Raw genomic sequence first — 17,959 nt, 5'->3', positions numbered from 1 at the left:
TAACTGAGTAAATGTTTCCAAACCACTCTTCTCAGTTTTCAAGTGTTAATTTTCAGCCTACTATTGAGAATATTTTCTGAAAGATAGAATCTCAATGTCCAAAAATCTGATGATAGACTCATGCTGTTGTGAAACCTTTGGACCTTACTGACAGCAAATTTGGTAAAGTCTGATTCCTGATTCGGATTATTGCACAGGAAGTATATCAGGCCCTTAACTAACTAAAAGCTTTGAGCCTTTTCAGTGCAAAGGAGAGAAACTGCTTGTATTCCATTCTGTAACTGGATTGCAATCAATACATCATGCACAAATGCCTTTACTTCAGGCCTACAAGTGAAACCACCAACTTCCAGAATGTTTAAAAATTATTCATCCTCCTTTGTCATTTTGTGGAGTGCTGCTAATACAACGGAATGGGCATAGCAGAGAGACTTCCCTGTGCCAATTTGAACACAAAGGTTTTGGCTGCCTTTCAGGCTGAAAATAGTAGGTGCTTACATTTTTAATCGCAGAATGAGCAAGAACTCACGTACATGCATACGCATGCACACAACACACACACACTGACGTGTCAATGTGGGTCTGGAGGTTTGTTGTTGACAGCAGGAACACATTCAACAGTGGCTGTCTGATTAAACAAAAGTAGACTGCAGAATGGCAAACAAATTGTGCTCTGAGTTTCTGATCTATCAGCAGCCTTGCCAAAATGCCAGCTAGCTGAAAAGAAGTTTTCATTGTTTCTAATGAAACATGCTGTGCTTGCTTGTCTAGTGTGAGCTTTAGGAAGCAAATGCAACTGGGCCCCTTTCATTTGCACCGTTCCCTCTGTGCTGTTGCCTCCTTTTCCTCTCACATGAGCATTAGCTGCTTTCCCAGCAGCTTTATATACAGTTTAATCTTTAAGTGTGGGGAAATAACTGTTCTACCCTACTGACAAGATGTGCTGATTTCTCTGCAATTTGTGGTTACAGAAATGCTAATTGCTTGGGAAGGGAAAAATTGAAAAAGAAGCATTGTGTTCTCCAAAGTAGCCTTTGTTATTATCTTGAGAAACATTCCTTGCACACACATACAAAAATCTGAATGGATGAACTTAATGCCTTTAGATTCATGAGCAATATTGCATGAGTACAGCATATTATCACTGGGATTTTTTTGTTGCCTAAATGCAAGTGAGATGGTAGATCTTTATGCTAACATGATCTTCAACTTCCTGCAAACAGATCTGTTCCAGACTAAGACTCTTAAGCTTAATATGGTAGATAAGAATCTTCTTAACTGAAGTGAATCTCATGTAACTGTGGAATATATCAGGTGTAATAGGAAGGGAGCAATCAGAAGATTTTCCTGTTACCTCAGACCACTCATTTCCAAACCTTGGAGATTATTGATAGGGAAGGAGATAAGTAACAGTATGTAACAGGCATACATGAAGGACAGACAATACCAGACGATCATGCAAGCAGAATCTGTTCCCGCCTATGCTGAACAACAGGCATTTGATATGAAAGGAGGGAAACGATCACCATCAAGCAAGAAAACACAGCAAGAACATTCAGAGGTTTAGAAAACCTTTCCCGTGTGTCAAGCCTTGAAAAGCTGAGGCTGTCTGGAGAACAACTGGTTAGAAGGAAGGGAGTGACAGTATTCAGGTAAACATGGTACAAGTGCAGAGTGGAAGGACAGCACATATTCATGTTTGATGCAATGGTGTAGCTAGAGTGCAGCAAGTGGTTCTTGTACTACACATTAAAGGTATTTTTCTAGCTATTTGATAGTCAAGTATTGGAATGGATTCTTTGCAATCCATGTTATTGAAGGTTTTACGAGCAGCATTTGGTACCCAGACAAAAATGAGCTGATCATTCTAGAAGAGAGGAAAGGGACCAAGTGCCCTCTGAAGAAATTCCTAGTTGGTAATGGGGCTGAGATTTATACCTGGTGCTTGTGGTGCTACTACAAGAAAACCAAAAACAAAACAATAAGAGAACAGAAATGAAAGGATAAGAGTAGAACATTGCCAGTTGGCTTTCTCAGTTGTGCCATGGCTGTGTTTTGAAGTCAAAGAGCATCCTTAATGCTTTCCTTTAGATGAATAAGAAATGCTGCTCAAAGTGACAGCCTATGGCAGATGGTTAGATTCTAGAGCTGACTGCAGCAAAGATCAATCTTTGTCTTTACTGGAGGGGCCTTAAGAATTGCAGACAAATCAATTGCTAGGAAATGTTAGCAATATGAATAATGTACGTGTTCAGCAGTCACTCTGAGCAACCTGATCTAGTTGTAGGTATACCTGTTCATTGCAGGGGAATTGGGCTAGATGACTTTTAAAGGTCCCTTCCAACTCAGATGAATTCCATGAATTGACATCTTTTTAAGAAACTTCCAGTGCAAAATTTCAAGTATGGCACTTCTCTAAGTGTTCACTCTTGTGGCTGATTCTGGCTTCATCTGATGCTGCTGAAAATCCTTCTTGTCATTTGTTATATGACCACTTATCAAGATATTCTCAAAGAAGTGTGTTTATTTCATCAGATGCAGTATATTGTTCAGGAGTGTGTTAGTTTTAATAAAGCTGGAGAGATTAAAAGTCCCTGGCTTTTTTTCTGGTATTTTTATAGTTGAATAATGAAGTTGAATAATGAAGAGATATGAGAGAACATTTATTGGAAATGTTCTGCTGTGACACCTCAGCTAAGCTCAGTAAAATTATATGCTGTTCCCCTAAGCATATATGATCATCTGGGATTTTCCTGTGGGTGAAAAAGACTTTGAGATACTTTTGGTTTCTGCAAAAATATGCCAAGTTTAACTTTTTTCTAGTGAGGGGTAAAAAGCTTGAAAATTCTGCAAAATAGAGTCTTTTTTTTGCTTAGCAATTTGCAAAGTACCTGAGGCACTTGCTACTTCCCATGACTCTGTATCATACTGTTCCTTGTGTTTTGTTCAGGAATTTCTTTGTCCTCTCCCTTTAACCAAGCCTGGATGGAATTGGTGTTTCAACTCTCAGGTCTGTGCAAGTGACATAAGTTACTGCTACTCTTTTCACAGCTTGCAGTCAGACAACTGGTAACTATATTAACCGCATGTGAATTTATTTGGTCGATAAGGAGAAGCTGATCACTCATTTCATTCCTCAGGTTATTCACATTAGGCTCTTGACCCTTCCTGAGCCCATATCCTGATCCTTACACAGAGTAACTCATTTCTGCCTTTTTGCTCCTGCTTCTCCTTTCCTGTTCTTGAACTATGAATCCCTTAAGCCTTTCATGTTTTGCAGTAGGTGAGATGACTCACTGTTTTACAGCATAGTTCCACATTGCAATGTGGCAATATAGAACAGGGCTCCTTTCCTAGCTTCACCTTCCTTCTAACATGTGACTTATGAAACAGACTGTCAAAAGTACTGTTTCTAAGGCTGCCAGGACTGGACTGTATAGTAGCCTGGGCCCCAGCAGACTTTTTAACACACCATAAACTTGTATTTAGTTAGGATATATATTTTAATACACATTTTTCTTCTGTCTTTGGCTATTTGGTTGAGATGCCTCTGTAGAACCTACCACAGCACAACTGTCAATCTGAAACAAGAAGTGAGAAGGAATAGCAATAATAAAGCACAAAGGACTTTCTAGGCTCCCATGGAAGAGATTAGAGCTCTAACTTCTGCCTATATCCAGCAGACACATATCTGTTGACTGTATTCCCTGTTGACTTTTTTTTTCCTAAGCTGTGATTGTTTTGGAAAATAGAAGCCTCTTTGAAATGTAGGATGTCCAGACATTATGGATTTTTACTCAAAACAAAATATTCAGTCGTATTGTAACTGGGAATCCTGAATAATATTTTTCCATTAATTATTGGTCTAGAGAGCTGGTGTTCCATGCTGTGTTGTAGCAGACTGTCACAGGAAATGTTTTATTATTTTTTCAATTTCTTACTTATTGAATAAACATTAACATCCAACAAAGGAAGTGTTACTGCAGAGAGAGACAAGAAATGTTCACAGTAAGTGTATTGCCTGCAGGTTACCATTCTGGTCAACATTTTAATGTTAGTCTTTTTTTCAGGCTTTAGTAATAAAAGATTATTTCAAGAAGCTTTTAAAATAATTTTCTTCATTTCCTTCCCCTATCACGTAGGGCTTGTCTACATGCAAGCTGATACTAAGAGCATTAAATGTGTTTTGGTATTAAGTTTGCTTTTAGATTTGTCTTTTCTCTTAGTTTTGAAATCTTGCCTAGACCAAGAAAATTACTCCTGATGAGTTGTGAGCAATGTATGCACTTGAGCAGATAATGAACATAATTTGTCAACCAGGATAAATCAACTTCTACTCCTTACAGGAATTGTGTCTGAAATAAAATATAAACTACAGTACAGACTTTCTCTTCTACTGTGAACATGTAAGGATGATTCTGCCCTTCCTATGACTATTTGCTTTCTCTCTACTTCCTCTCACACTGTTAGGGAAATATAATGGTTTCCAAAGCTATTGGGTCTGTCTAGCACAGCATACCCTTCCCTGCAGGCTGGGGCAGTAGGTGATATTCCTGACTCTGCAGGCAAACATCTCACAGCTGTGAAAAATTGTATCCCCTTGAGACTGCATGTGGATTTCTCAGGTGATCCATTTGCTAGGGTTGCTCTAGCAGCCCAGGTATGCAAGAGCAAAAAAATACAGTTTCTTCTTGTTAGATGTATTTGGTTACCTTGGTAACCAGAGAGTAATTCATCTGAAATGCAACTGGATAGGATAATTGACATATTTTTGAGGAATGCCTACAGGCAACAATAGGGATTTATCTGCCACCAACTGTTCCAGACTTTAAATAAATAAATAAACAACAAATAAAATACAATAAAAAAGCTCAGCTCTGAAACAGAAACAAGCATATTTTCTACAAGTCTGAATGTAAAGTTAGTGCTGTCCTTCTTCATGCATGTGAGGGAGCCTTGGTAGATTTCTCTGCAACTTCAGTACTTATCAAACTGCATCTATGATTGCTGTTGAATATGTATTTTGGTTAATCCAAAGAGTTTATAAAACCTCTAAAGTAACAAGTTCTCATTGTTGCTTTGTTTCTCTGATCTATAAATGCAATGTCTTGCAGCAGTCTCAGAGGCTTCTGCATAGAAAATTCCCACTGATGTTGGTGACCCATTATTATAGATAGCAATAACTGGCTATCATGCGTTAAGGCCCTTGATTGATAAGCTAGCTCACTGTACTTCAGCCTCCATGAACAGTTTATGAAACTTGATCATCCAGTACCTGACATTACTTAAACTACCTCATGTTTCGAACATTCCATTAGCTTTCTGCCAAGCCTTGTGAAGGATACAGTGCAAGACCTACTTCCCAGTGAATGAGAGGTTAAAATTTGACCTGTTTTCACCTCCTTCTGCACAAAGTAAGGGGTATAAGAATGGCATGGAAAAGTATACGGGGAGAGTGCTTTTGGGAAGATTGAACAAATGACCCATGGTGCTGAGACTTTCTGGGTAAGTACTGGAGCGCAGCTCTTTATGATTTCATAGTTAGCTAATTATCTTCTTGTAACACTAACTTCTTGACAGCAATACTTTTCTTGCTAAGCTATTCTCCTAGTGGACTTCGCTTTCTTACCTGACTCAGTTTGTCCCTCCATGACAAGTGGGAAATCTCGTGCTGGATCATGTCAGAACGTCTTATAGCTTCTCCCAGTAGTTTCTAATGTTCACAAACAAGAAATAAAGCTGGCATCTAACTTAAACGAGGAATGTTCCGCCTGGTTTTAGGTATATGTGAATTCGTCAGTCTTGACAGTTTAATAACATTTCTGGGTTATAATATCAATTATTCTTGACATTTTATTAATTTTACCTTTTTTCATTCTCGATGCAGCATCTGATACCAAGAAAATTCTCCATTAATTTTAAACTAGCTCCGAATCAAGTAGAGCTCCGAATGATATCTGTATTCCTGGAGAGGGAAACCATAACTTCTCAGAGTTTCCCAGGAATATAAATTCCAGTGGTGGTAGATCACAAGGTCAATATGATTAGAAAAAGAAAATATTTACTTTGTTGTAGTGAGGCACCAAATAGTATCTGCTTTCACCTTGAGGACCCTAGAAGGAAAATGTTTCCAGAAAAAGAAAAGTTAAAGCCCTAATGAAAGCAGAAATATTTTTCATTCCCCCTAGACACTGTTTATTGTGTTAGTATACAATCCATCAACAGCAGTAAATAGACTCAATAAATAAGGTAGCTAAAAAATCTCCAAGTGTATTAGAAGACTAAGAGAAATATGATTCTCTTTCTAGTACAAGACATTTCTTTAGTCACAGAGGAGGACAGAATGAATGGACAAAATGAATATGCCTATTCCTGAATCTCTATAATAAAATTTACATCTGGTTGGCCATTGAAAATCCTTCTAAATTTATCTGGGCTACAAACCATCTAAAAACTTGTGACTTGGAGAGTTTACAAGTAACTTTGCAAGTCATGCCAACAGTTTGCATGGATTCCTTTATCAGGTAGAATTTTCATTTCACTCTGCTTGAGCAGTTTATCAGTTTAAAAAAAAAAAAGTAAAAAAAAAGGTAAAAAGAACAGTAATAAAAAAGTATCTTGAGGAATTCTCATATCAGAAAAACCTCAGAGACTAGTAAAGAGGTAATAAAAATGCATAAATAATACAAACATTCTGAAAACAGAAGGATTTATTGTACAGATTAGTCTTGTTTTTTTTTTTTTTAATTTGCTGATGCTTGTTTGCGTTTTCCTTTCCCCGTCAGACAGCCTACTTTCAATACAGAGAGGAATAAGAGAGAAGTGGAACAGGAAATAATAATAATAATAATAAATCAGGCCCAAGTCTAGGCACTATTAAAATAATCAAAGAGAAGATAACTCAATGAGTTTATATACATATTTGTACTAGGAAAAGATGTCTGGGGCTCTTCTGACACAAATAACAAGAGCCGGTGGCTGGAAGATGAAGGTGAACAGATTCAACCTTGAAATTAAATGTACTTCTCTTGCTGTGAAAGTAACTAAATAGTTGACCTGCTGTCCAGTAGCAGGGGGGTTAGAATCACCAGGCTTTACTATTTTTGAAATGGACTACATGGACTTTATTTCAGGTTCTGGCAGGTATCTTACAGCCTCTGTGCATAGATGGAAGCTGAATACCTACATAGGCAAAATAGACAGTCTCCACTCTTACATGGTCCTCTGGGAAGGAGACAGGCAGGAGAAGACTGTCCACATGGCTCTCAACATCTTTTGCTTATGCTGCTTCACAGTATAACTATAATCAAATCTCATCATTCAGACTTTCACACATTGTCTGCCTAGGTCAGGGAAAGGGAAAAGGTGATTGGCTTTTGCTTCCCCCTCATGTGCAGTTAATTGCCTTGGATATATTTGAATCATTAGAGATTATGTGAAGTGTGGCAGATGCTAATGCAATGAGATGGTGGTGGTGGAACCTCACAGTTGCTTGCCTTGTGTTCACGCTTTCAGGGTCATGCTGTGAATCAGATTTAAGGAACTTTTCCACAGGCTAGATTATCTGTAGTTTTGGATTTCCACCCCCAAGATGCTACAAATTGAATGTTTTGCCTGCTGGATCATTGACTATGCGTTATGTAAACATGTGGCAACCTGAAAAGAATTGCTGTTTTGGAACTTAGGTTTTCTCCTTTACTTGTAACTTGTGAGAGCTTAATGAAGAGTAGTAAATGAAGACGATGAGTAGTAAAGGGATTAAATTTAACTAAAGTTTTGTGGTTTAGTACAGGGTATGCTTGTGAAACAACGCAGCATGGAGGAAGAGAGGTTTGACTTGAGTAAGCAGTAAGTGCTCTGTACAATGTGGTTGTCTGAGCTGGAGTACCAGGCGGGCAGATGGGCAGGCACCACAGTCCGTACAGCTTTTTTGTCTGACCAAGAAAGCACCATTAAAAATGGGGTTTGCTCTGCTCTGAGCTGCTGCAACTGCTACAGTCAAGTCATTCACACAGATGTGACCTTCACTTATTCCTGTTGATTTTTCCTTTAAGACAAAATAAATAGAAGTGGCTGCCTCCTGGAGAAAGTAGACAGACTTGGGAAAAGTAATTCTTTGACCACTTTCAATTCTGCTCCCAGAAGATGAGGTGATTTGAGAAAGAGAAAAGCAAGACTGGAACTAGTGACAGTGACCACAAGACGGGACAGAGAAGAGAAGCCTGGATGTAGTAGTGAAGACTGGGACCTTGTGGACCCATTCCTTAGGAATATATTTTGCTGAGAGCTGGAGTGCTAACGCACATGTCTAGATAATTACAGTACTGCCTTTGGTAAATGTACATTTATAAGAGCATATTGTCATTGCTTAACAGCTACACAGCTATACCTCTACACCATTTTCCTATGAAAGAAGTGCAGTTTCTAACTACTTCAGTATAATCATAGAACAAGATCTTAAAGATCATCTAGGTTCAGTGCCCCTGCTGTGGGCAGGGCTGACCCACCAGATCAGACTGCCTAGTATCCCATCCAACCTGGCCTTGACTGTCTTCATGGATGCAGCATCCACAACTTCTCTGGGCAACCTGTACCAGTGCCTCAGCACTCACTCTCTTATTATTCACTGGTGAAAATGCATAGCTATGGTGATGACTGTGTTGAGAACTACTGTTTTATAGTTGAGAATTTCCTCTTTCAAATAGTGTTATTGTGCTCTCTTTATCTGCTGTATTTATCTGTTGTACTTTCTACGGAAATAAAAAGGAGGCATTAATTTTAGAGCAACCTATGTATTTGCTTAATTATTTTTAAGAGCTTTTCTCCCAGAGCTGCCTGCTGCCATAAAAGCAATAATGGGAACTCCCATGAGCTACAGCCCACCTGGGTAGCTTACACCCAAGTACTTGGTTATTCATCAATGGCTCAGAATTCAGACTCAGTAGTATTGGGTATAAGCCTAAAAGTGAAATGGGTCTTCTTCACCCTAAAATAAAGATCATCTGCTAAGAAACTTCCCCCAAACTGTCTGTAGCTCAAATGCTCACTTACACAGCATTCTCTGTCAGATATTAACAGCTGCCCAGGCAGAGACAAATCTCTACGTTTCAGGCAGGATTACAAGACTAGGCCAGAGAGAAGTCAGATAATAAGCATCCTTCACTTATTAAGAGAGCAGCAGAGCCCTTACGAGGTGAAACATAAATTCTGGACCTTGGATGTAACAATTTACTGGCCTCACAAGAAGCTTGTTAGCAGTTGCAGCCCTTTTGCTTCTATTAAGATTTATTTATTTATTTATTTATTTATTTTCACATTGAGATTACATTCTCAACAAAATCTTACAGGACATGAGGAAAACTCAGATTTTTCTTGGTTTTGGCTGACTACAGGCAATCTTTGCTGAAGTTTACCATGACCATGTATGTAAAAACCTGAAGTGTCTTGTCTGATAGAAATCTTGCCCTAAGATAATTATATGTGCTAGCGAAAGGGTGCTGTTCTCCCTTCTTTTCCTTATGCCTAGACAACTGTGCAGCTGCCAGTGGGCAGAACAATTTCAAGCAAAACAGCAGGACACTAAGTTTCAGTTATCTCAGAAAACATTTGACATATTATTACAGGCAACATTTTCTCCTTACATGTGCACGTGTTTGACAAATATTAATTAGCATGTGACATTTTAACCACTATTTTCAAGGTAGTTTTCCTCTGAAGGAGCACATTATTGATAATGCTGGATTTTATGATATAACAACAACATATGTTATTTTCTCATTACCTTCCCTTTCCAATACATTTGGAGCTGAGCGTCAGTATCCATAGCTTTTTAAATAGCATGGAGTTTCCTGGAAAGTTGGCTTACAGAAGCTTACAGCTTCTTCAAAGATAAATAATGAAACAGTTATTTTGTAAGCCAGTTGCGGTAGAAAAAGCCCAACCCTCTATGGGGATCTTCTTCAAAGACATTATGAACCACGCATACAATTATATCCTATATGACTACAGACAGCTCCTAAGCTAAGGCTCTGAAGCACTCTTTAAAATCCTGCAGTACAGGTGCAAATGAACCTTCTGTCAACAGACTGAGTGATAATGGGATGGGCAACCTAACAAACAACACCTGTTCCATATGGAGATCATGTTCTTCAACATAGGAGCTATTGGTTTGATCTTACTAGTGCTTTATATGTATATGTTGATAGTTCTTTGTGATTCACCAAAATATTTTGCCTGGTAAAATCCTGATATTCCATATCCCCCTTTCACATCTGAATTATTTTGGTGACTCAATATGCATGACCTTACACTTTGTACCAATGACATTCATTCCATCTGTCTTGTTCCAGTTTTCAAGGTCGTTCAGCTTTTTTTCTAACAACAGTTTGATCTTCTTTTGTACTGATGCCTTCTTCTGTGGAGATGCCAGTAGATCTTAATGGTGCCATCACATTTTCTGTACCAGATTTGTTAAAGAAATTATGAATCAAACTTGTTAAACACAGTGCTGAGAAACTGCCTATTAATTTTGCTTTATATCTAGGCTTTTCATTTCTCTGTAATTTCACCTTTAGAGAGTTCTTTTTCTAACCTAAAATCTAACAGGCTTTTGATGGAATTATTCCTTTTTTATGCTCTGTCACACTAGGTATTGTACTAATGTCCAGGTAGACGAGTCAGCTGCCTCTCCTCACCCTTAATAATTATTTGTTTAGTCTTGCCTATTCTAGTCTTAGTAAACCTGCGCAGTGTTTCTTTCAGCTTTCTTCCATGTCTTTAATTGTACTTTACGTCTAAGATTGTTTTATGAAATTGTGTACAATAGCGGTTAGATTAATGATCCTCTATTTAACCATGATGTGTTCCTCTTTTGTGGTTCTCTGGCTGTATGATCTTTTGGAAGATTTGATAATGAATTCTTTGTAATGGCTTCAAAAGTTGCAGGTCCATTTCTTTTAGAGACTTAATAATAACAAGTTGAAACGTGGAGGACTTCAGCCTCTTTCCACTCTAACATGCTGACTTCAGTTCCTTCTTTGTTCTTTTTAGCCACTCTTCTCTTAAATCTCCATTCAATATTACCATCATATTTGATCACTGACACAAAGCATTTGGGATTTGGTCTAAGCTGTGGTCTTCTTGAATCTTTGTCTTCATTACGATTTCAGTACTTACCTTACTTTATTTTTCTTTATGTGTCTGAGCATTACATTGCTGTCTTTTAGAACGCCCATGCACAGTCTGACTTTTAAAAAAATTGTTCTGTTATTCTCATAATGTTTTTACTTCTGTAATTTGCAGATTGACTTTACATTTTAAAATGTCTTGCAAAAGAAATACCATGGGATCTAAGCATTTGTCATTTGTTTCTTGCTAGGAAGATGTCATGCCAGTTTACTGAGTTTTACCCATCTGAATATTGCGTAGGAACTGGCAACTTGCTGAGTTCCCCTTCCTGAATTTTGGAGGATTCTTTGCATAGCTTATAAATATTTTGAGAGTTTTATCCAGCATTGAAGGAATAGAGAGGAGCAAATCACAATAAAAAATGATTTTCTTAGTTTCCCCTGTTTCATTCTGGTTTACCATATGTTCCAGTAACTTCAAGGGTAGCTGAATCCTGAGTTTTAACATAAAAACACAGCTAAGAAAAGGATTAAGATAAAGGACATTATTTTTTTTTCCTAATTATCAGCCAAAGCAAGCTTAGTGCAGTAACCATAGTGGGGATGCAGAGAAAAAGAGAAAGAAGACAGGACAGTTCTAGGGCTATCTGGTTGAGTTTGAGTACAAAAGAATTTAATTGGTCTTAATCCATTTTGTTCCACTTTGAGACTTCAAAGAATTTATCAAGATTATGTAGTTTTTCCAGGATGACAATTTCCTGCTCAGTTGCAGTTAGCTTATTTTCATTACCATCTGAACCTCATAATTAACAGTGAGTTAATTTTGAGGCAGTAGTCCTTGTTTATTTTGTTTATTGCATAAGAGCACCTTTGACCAGGAAGGTATGTAAAAGATACAAGAGGAAAAAAGCAGTCCTTGCCAGAGAAAAGTTGGGAATCAGGGAGTTCTGCAGTAAGATGTTGAAATGAAATTTTGATATATATTGTTGTGGTGCGTATATTTTCACAGAGGCCTTTTTTTCTGCACAGGAATAGATTTTATCTTGAATTAATAAACATTCCAGTACCCAATGAAATGAACATTGAGGGCTTTTGAGCTTAGTAGTCCATAAACTATTAAAAAAAATTGTGTAGATGTTGTCAGTGTCCATGGGGTCCTCACAGGGAACAGGGCAGGATAGGATCTAGCAGGCAGGGCCCACTGGCACAACTGTCAGCCTCAGTCACCAGCCAACTCTCTAAGGACCTGGGCCTGGCTCAGATTGAACTTTAGCTGGGCAGGGCTGTGGGGAGCTGGAGCCCAGTTGTGCTGTGGCTAAATAGGATTGGGGCTGGCAGCCCCAGGGCTGATGTAGGTTCCTGTGCTTGGGCAAAGTGAGAGGGAGCCCAGTGGGGTCTGGCAGGGACAGCCAAGCTGGTTAATGCTCTCTGGGCCATGAAAGACATTTGAGTCTTCTGTATGATTCTCCTTGTCACTCTTAAATTTTAGCGTTTATCCAGATGCTTTCTCTAACCTGGTATATTTCAGATATCAAGTAAAATTGAACTAAGTCAGCCCCACAAAATGTGTGATTTCTGTGATTTAGCCACCAGAAATTGATGTATTTATGTGGGCTCAAAGTGATACAGTAATATGACTCATTTGAGTTCAGAATCTCACATGCAATGATTCTGATCTGGAGTAAAAGCTGTGACCAATTTAAATAAAATATAATCAGGATTTGAGCTCAATGTCATGGAAATATCAGTAAGACAGAAACTCCAATTACAGAAGCTTGCATTTGATGCTGTGAGGCTCTTAGAAGTATATCATTCTAAAACTAAACATAAGAGCTGTAATGTTCAAATTAAATTATTTCCCAAGCTTATACGAATCCCAAATTTCATGAAATTCAGACCTATCTTATGGTTTTGATCTTTCAAGAAAAAGGAGAAAGAAAGAGAATTTTGTGCTTCCCCTTCTTAATACTCTTTATCTTTCTTGACTTTGAGTTACAACTGTGACATTCAATTAGGTGCTGAAAATGTACCAGTTGATTTTCCACTGAAAGGAAAAATATGACTAATTTGTCATAAAAATACAATTCCTGCAGAACTTCATGTTCCTGTTTAATGATATGAAGCAGATTTTTTGCTACTCTCCTGCAAAGATTTTAATGGGAATTTATAGGTGTTAAACATAGCCAGAGGAGGGAGCCTCTAACTGTCCTATGAATGCAATGAAAACTTGTTGGGAATTAGTAAAAAGTGAGGAACATTTCAATTTAAAAAATAGTAAGCAAGCAGTGCCTTTGTTGATTCCTACATATTTATTACAGAAATGCCCTCCATCAGTGATGCAAAGCCTCTAAGAAATCCAGCCTGTGAAATGCTCACAGCTGCTATTGCAAGTGTTGTCCAAACTTCCAAACACTTATTTTTGCCTTCAAAACTGCATCTGTCTCTTTTACCCTGTCTCAACAGAGCAGCAGTGCAGGTCCTTTTCAGCCCAGCTACACTCTCCTCTCTTGTTTGACATCCTTTCTTCCCTTCTTATCCCAGGCCTGTCACGATCACAACTCCTGCTGCCTACTTTATATGGGGATACATATGGGATGGGGAGCCTGGCAATGAGTGCTGCTCAAGGAAGAGAGGTGACAAGGAGGTAAGGCTGGTAATAGGCATGGGGGAAGCAGTTCATGAGAGGCTGCAGTCATCTAAATCAAGTCACTCTGCTTTGAAGAGTGCAGACACAGCTTTCTCTCCACATCCTGAAAATGATCTAATCTGTAGCTGATGGTTAGTCATTACAGCTGTTAATTCCTATTTGTGGTTTTAACTGCTCTTCCTGAATGTAGCTAAATATAGTATTTGAGCAAATCTTGAAATTACAGTCTTGAGAATAATTATGTTTGTGTTTGTCTTTTCTGACTGTTGTAGTGTTCTGAACCTTCAAATTGCTACACTTGTACATGATGTGATCTTCTTAATCCTTACTCCTTTAGTGTAGAGAAATGCTTGAGAGGATATTGGCCCAAAGGCTAGCAAATTCTGAGACTGCTTTTGCACTATAAAGAATGGGCTTACCTTATGGATGAGTTGGGATTTTGTGCTGAATTGGGCAGTGGAATAAAGAATTCCTTTGAAAAGATACAGAGTGGTTTTATGGTAAGATAACCGGAGGGTGTTCTGACAAAACAAGTCTCTTATTCCTATTGCTATGATAGAGATCCATATGGTGCTATGGAAAGTGACATAAATAGAATTTTTTGTAAGTGAGCACTTCCTCTCTTTTCCTAACTTTCTTTGTGCCTTGTGTTTGGCTTTTATTCCAGTGTGCATGTGTCAGCTATATCTCAAGACAGTGGGATGAGGGGTTTCTGAAGAGGTGAAGTCTTCTGTGATGGTTTGCTCTCTGGAAAGCATTGCTTCCAAGATATCTAGAGTACAGAAATTGTTAGACTCTTTAGCCATATGCCTACATTTGACATATGTGAAATGAGACCCACTCTGCTTCCTTTGTTCATGGTGTAAAACGGAATCTGTATGATGTATAAAAATATCAGACGGGTGAACAGAGTGGATTGAATCTTTTCCCATTGAAGCTGTACTGCTGAAATACTTCTCATAGGTGAGACTTCTCTTTAAAAATGTCCAGTAATTACTCTCAGAGCACCAGCTTAAGGAATAGTTCTTCAGGTGAGTAGTACTTTCCAAAGTAAATAGTAAATATTCTCACTTTACCAATAGTGCCTCCACTTCTGTAATGCATTAAAGTTCAGGAGGTTTTCTTCAATGATAGTGCTTGAATCCATCAGCTGGGTATAATTTACCCATTATTGCTAAAATCTCATACATCTGTACTCTTTGATTATATATGCAATGCATTTTGAACTTGCGCTTGTGAGCCTTGCACAGAAGCAAGAATGATTTCACTGCAGGCTTTCTTTTTCCTTGCCAAAAGAAGCAGGACAGACAAGGGCTGAAAATAAGCATATGGGAAACTAGCTTGATGGACTTCTTATTTTAGATCTTTCAGCTGTTGGTAAATGCTTAAAAAATATTTTTCTTTTATTATACAAATCACTCATAATTATTTTAAAATACATAACTATAGTTAACTGAACAGCAGTTAAAGAGAAGCCTTCCACAAACTAGTTCAGTGATATTGGCCCTTCCTCTCTTGTCCATAAATGACTTCTAGCAAAACCTCCAGAGCTCAAAGAACAAGCAATTATAGTTTAAGCTAAAGGGTTAAGACACTAAGATCAAAAGCTGTAGCAACTACCATCATTAATGGTTTGGCATTGAAGGGGAATTATAATTTTTACCAGTGAGGACACTTTTGCCTTCATTTTGCTTTACTGTTCTCACACTGATAAGTTGTTTTAATAGCCATTTGAATTCCATTACTGCCTGGTTATGATCAAAGTCTTAACATGCAGTGAAAATTTTCTGCAGATACCCTTCATCTGGTGCTGGACACTTTCCATTTCCTTTTTGACTGGAGTTCTTTTCCAGGGGTTCTTCCTGAGTACTACAGACACATGATAAAAAATCTGCTTCCAAAACTTCCAGAGGAAGTACTCATTTGACACTTGTTTATTCTGAGATTGCAGGTACCTGTTCAGATTCACCATGTGTGGTTTTAGTTTCCTTCTGTTTATTTGTTTTAAGAGATGTATTCAAGACATAATGTTAAAACTGAGATCGTAGATTTTCCCTAAACTTGCAAGTCAACATTTTGCTTTATTCCATTGCTGAAATTGAACTTTGTTTTCCTGAATAACAACTGAACAAGGTGCTGAAGGACTAGGTGTCAGCTTCAAAAGTAGTAGTACAACTAAGTGGTAGTTTTGCTTCATAATATAATTTGTTGTTTGCTTTCATTTTTCAGTTTATAACTCAAGTAATTATCATGCAAATCTCTTTTAGGTTCTCTAGATAATAAGTTTTCAGATAAAAATCACAACGTTTTTCATGTTTTTCCTCTGAATCTTTCATCTCATCCTCATTTGCTTGAACTTGTAAATTCAGCTCCTTCCAGACTCCTTCGGGAGGTCCAGTTAGTGTTCTCAGTGTGTTGCAAGACTTTCACTTCAGGTTGATCATGATGGTTTTTCCTATCTGATTGCAAATATCAATTAATGCTCAAATTTCACTACTGATAGATCTTTTTAGTGTAAAAGAAGGGAAGAAAATGGGCATGAAAATGTCACCATTTCTTTTCTGATAGAATTGCATGAACATGTCTTTGTTACACAGGAGTGAAGTGCGGCTGTGTTTCTCAAAACTCACTAAAATCGTCTTAACTTGCTGTACCACAGACAAAGCTTTTCAGCGCTCATTTCTTCTCACTGAAGTGTTTTCCTTCTTTGGCTCTCAGCCATGGACTTATAGTCTGTAACCAAGCTCGCTCTCAAAAATGTCAAATTTAATTGAAAATCAGAAAATAAGGTTATCTCGCATGATTCTTCTGGGTCCCACTCTTACAAGCTCTGCAGGCTCCCCTGCTTTATTAACCAACCCTGTTTTGGAAGGCTAAGCCACTACTACTGCAATCCCACTGCAGCCTCTGCCTGGAGTCCTTGGTGAACTACCCAGCTGTGATGGCACTGGAGCAACCCAGTCAGCTTCCATTCTGGCTGCAAAAATCAGCTGTGGCCCAGAACAGTGACAAAGAACTGTTGCCTTTTTTCCCCTCCCTCCTCTCTCTCCTTTGTAAGCTGAAGAAAAGCAATAGCATGAACTATTATGTTGCTAAGTATGTAGGCTGCCATCAGCACTTTGTTATTTTGATGTTCTAACATTGTGCTTGCCATGTAGGTGGGAAATGGAACTGCCAAATAGAGGGGTGTGAGCAGTGAAGTCCTTTAAGGAGATTATGGAGAGAGTTTTCCCAGGAAACAAAAAGGGCTGGCAAGGATACATTTGGTACAGAATCTTCTGTTTTGCTGTGCTTTGGGTGCAGTGAAAATTGTGAAGAGTTGGGCATCTGTTTTGGTGAGCTGAAAATCTGAGAAAATGATGAATCCAGCCCACCATGTTGCTATAGAACTGATAGCTGCAAGTCCCTGTTGATCTGTAGAATTACCTTCCTGGTCAATTTTATCATATGCACTACTTCTGAAACTGATAGGAATGTGGACACCATAATCACACTCTTCTGTGAATTTACTGAAGAGTAGAACGCTGGGTATCTGGCTCAATCTTGTACTGTAAAAAGCTGTCAAAGCAGAGAATTCTGTCTGGGAAGCAGCTGTTTGTAGCTGTTGTGAGCAAGCTCCAGTCCCATGTTCACTTTGACAGATAACACATGTCCTCAGTTTCCAAAGCATTCCAAAGTTTTTCCTTGATTTTTGAGTCCAGAATACCTGCAAGATCCTGCAAAGAAATTTTCTGTTGTTCTTTACTGTGAAAGAATTTCTTTACGGTGAGGGTGACGGAGCACTGGAACAGGCTGCCAAGTAGGTTGTGGAGTCTCCTTCTCTGGAGATATTCAAGACCCGCCTGGACACCTACTTGTGTGACCTGATGTAGGGAACCTGCTTTGGCAGGGGGGTTGGACTAAATGATCTCTGGAGGTCCCCTCCAACCCCTACGACTCTGTGATTCTGTAGGAACTTGGTGTTATGGTAGTAGTGCCTTGTCAGGAGAGAGGTTCAGAATATAATGGAGTGCCATCATGCCTAGGAGGACCTCTTCAGGTGGGCATTCACCTGGCTACTGATTTTGGATGTCAGCAAATCCTAGCAGTCCCTACTTTTGGCATGCAGATAGAAAAGTGTTTTGATTTAGAAAGTAGCATGTTGTTGAAGATAATTGATTTGAGGGGAGCAGACACAAGGCTTTTT

At 38.5% G+C, this 17,959-nt stretch overlaps 1 protein-coding gene and 1 long non-coding RNA gene across 2 annotated transcripts in view; both read left to right on the top strand.

The window, feature by feature from the left end:
- Window positions 1-17,959, top strand: part of EGLN3 (egl-9 family hypoxia inducible factor 3) — a 107,475-nt gene that overhangs the window by 18,523 nt on the left and 70,993 nt on the right. The window lies entirely within an intron of this gene.
- The window catches only part of LOC116216679, a 26,183-nt gene continuing 13,432 nt past the window's right edge, over window positions 5,209-17,959 (top strand). Inside the window, exons 1-2 of the long non-coding RNA XR_004159940.1 lie at window positions 5,209-5,505; window positions 13,668-13,770. This is a non-coding gene — a long non-coding RNA (uncharacterized LOC116216679). The remainder of the gene's footprint in view (window positions 5,506-13,667; window positions 13,771-17,959) is intronic.

Source organism: Meleagris gallopavo, chromosome 5 (assembly GCF_000146605.3).
Source record: "Meleagris gallopavo isolate NT-WF06-2002-E0010 breed Aviagen turkey brand Nicholas breeding stock chromosome 5, Turkey_5.1, whole genome shotgun sequence".
NCBI lineage: Eukaryota > Metazoa > Chordata > Aves > Galliformes > Phasianidae > Meleagris > Meleagris gallopavo.
Note: the sequence above shows the minus strand (reverse complement) of the source record. Positions and strands in the feature narration are given on the sequence as shown.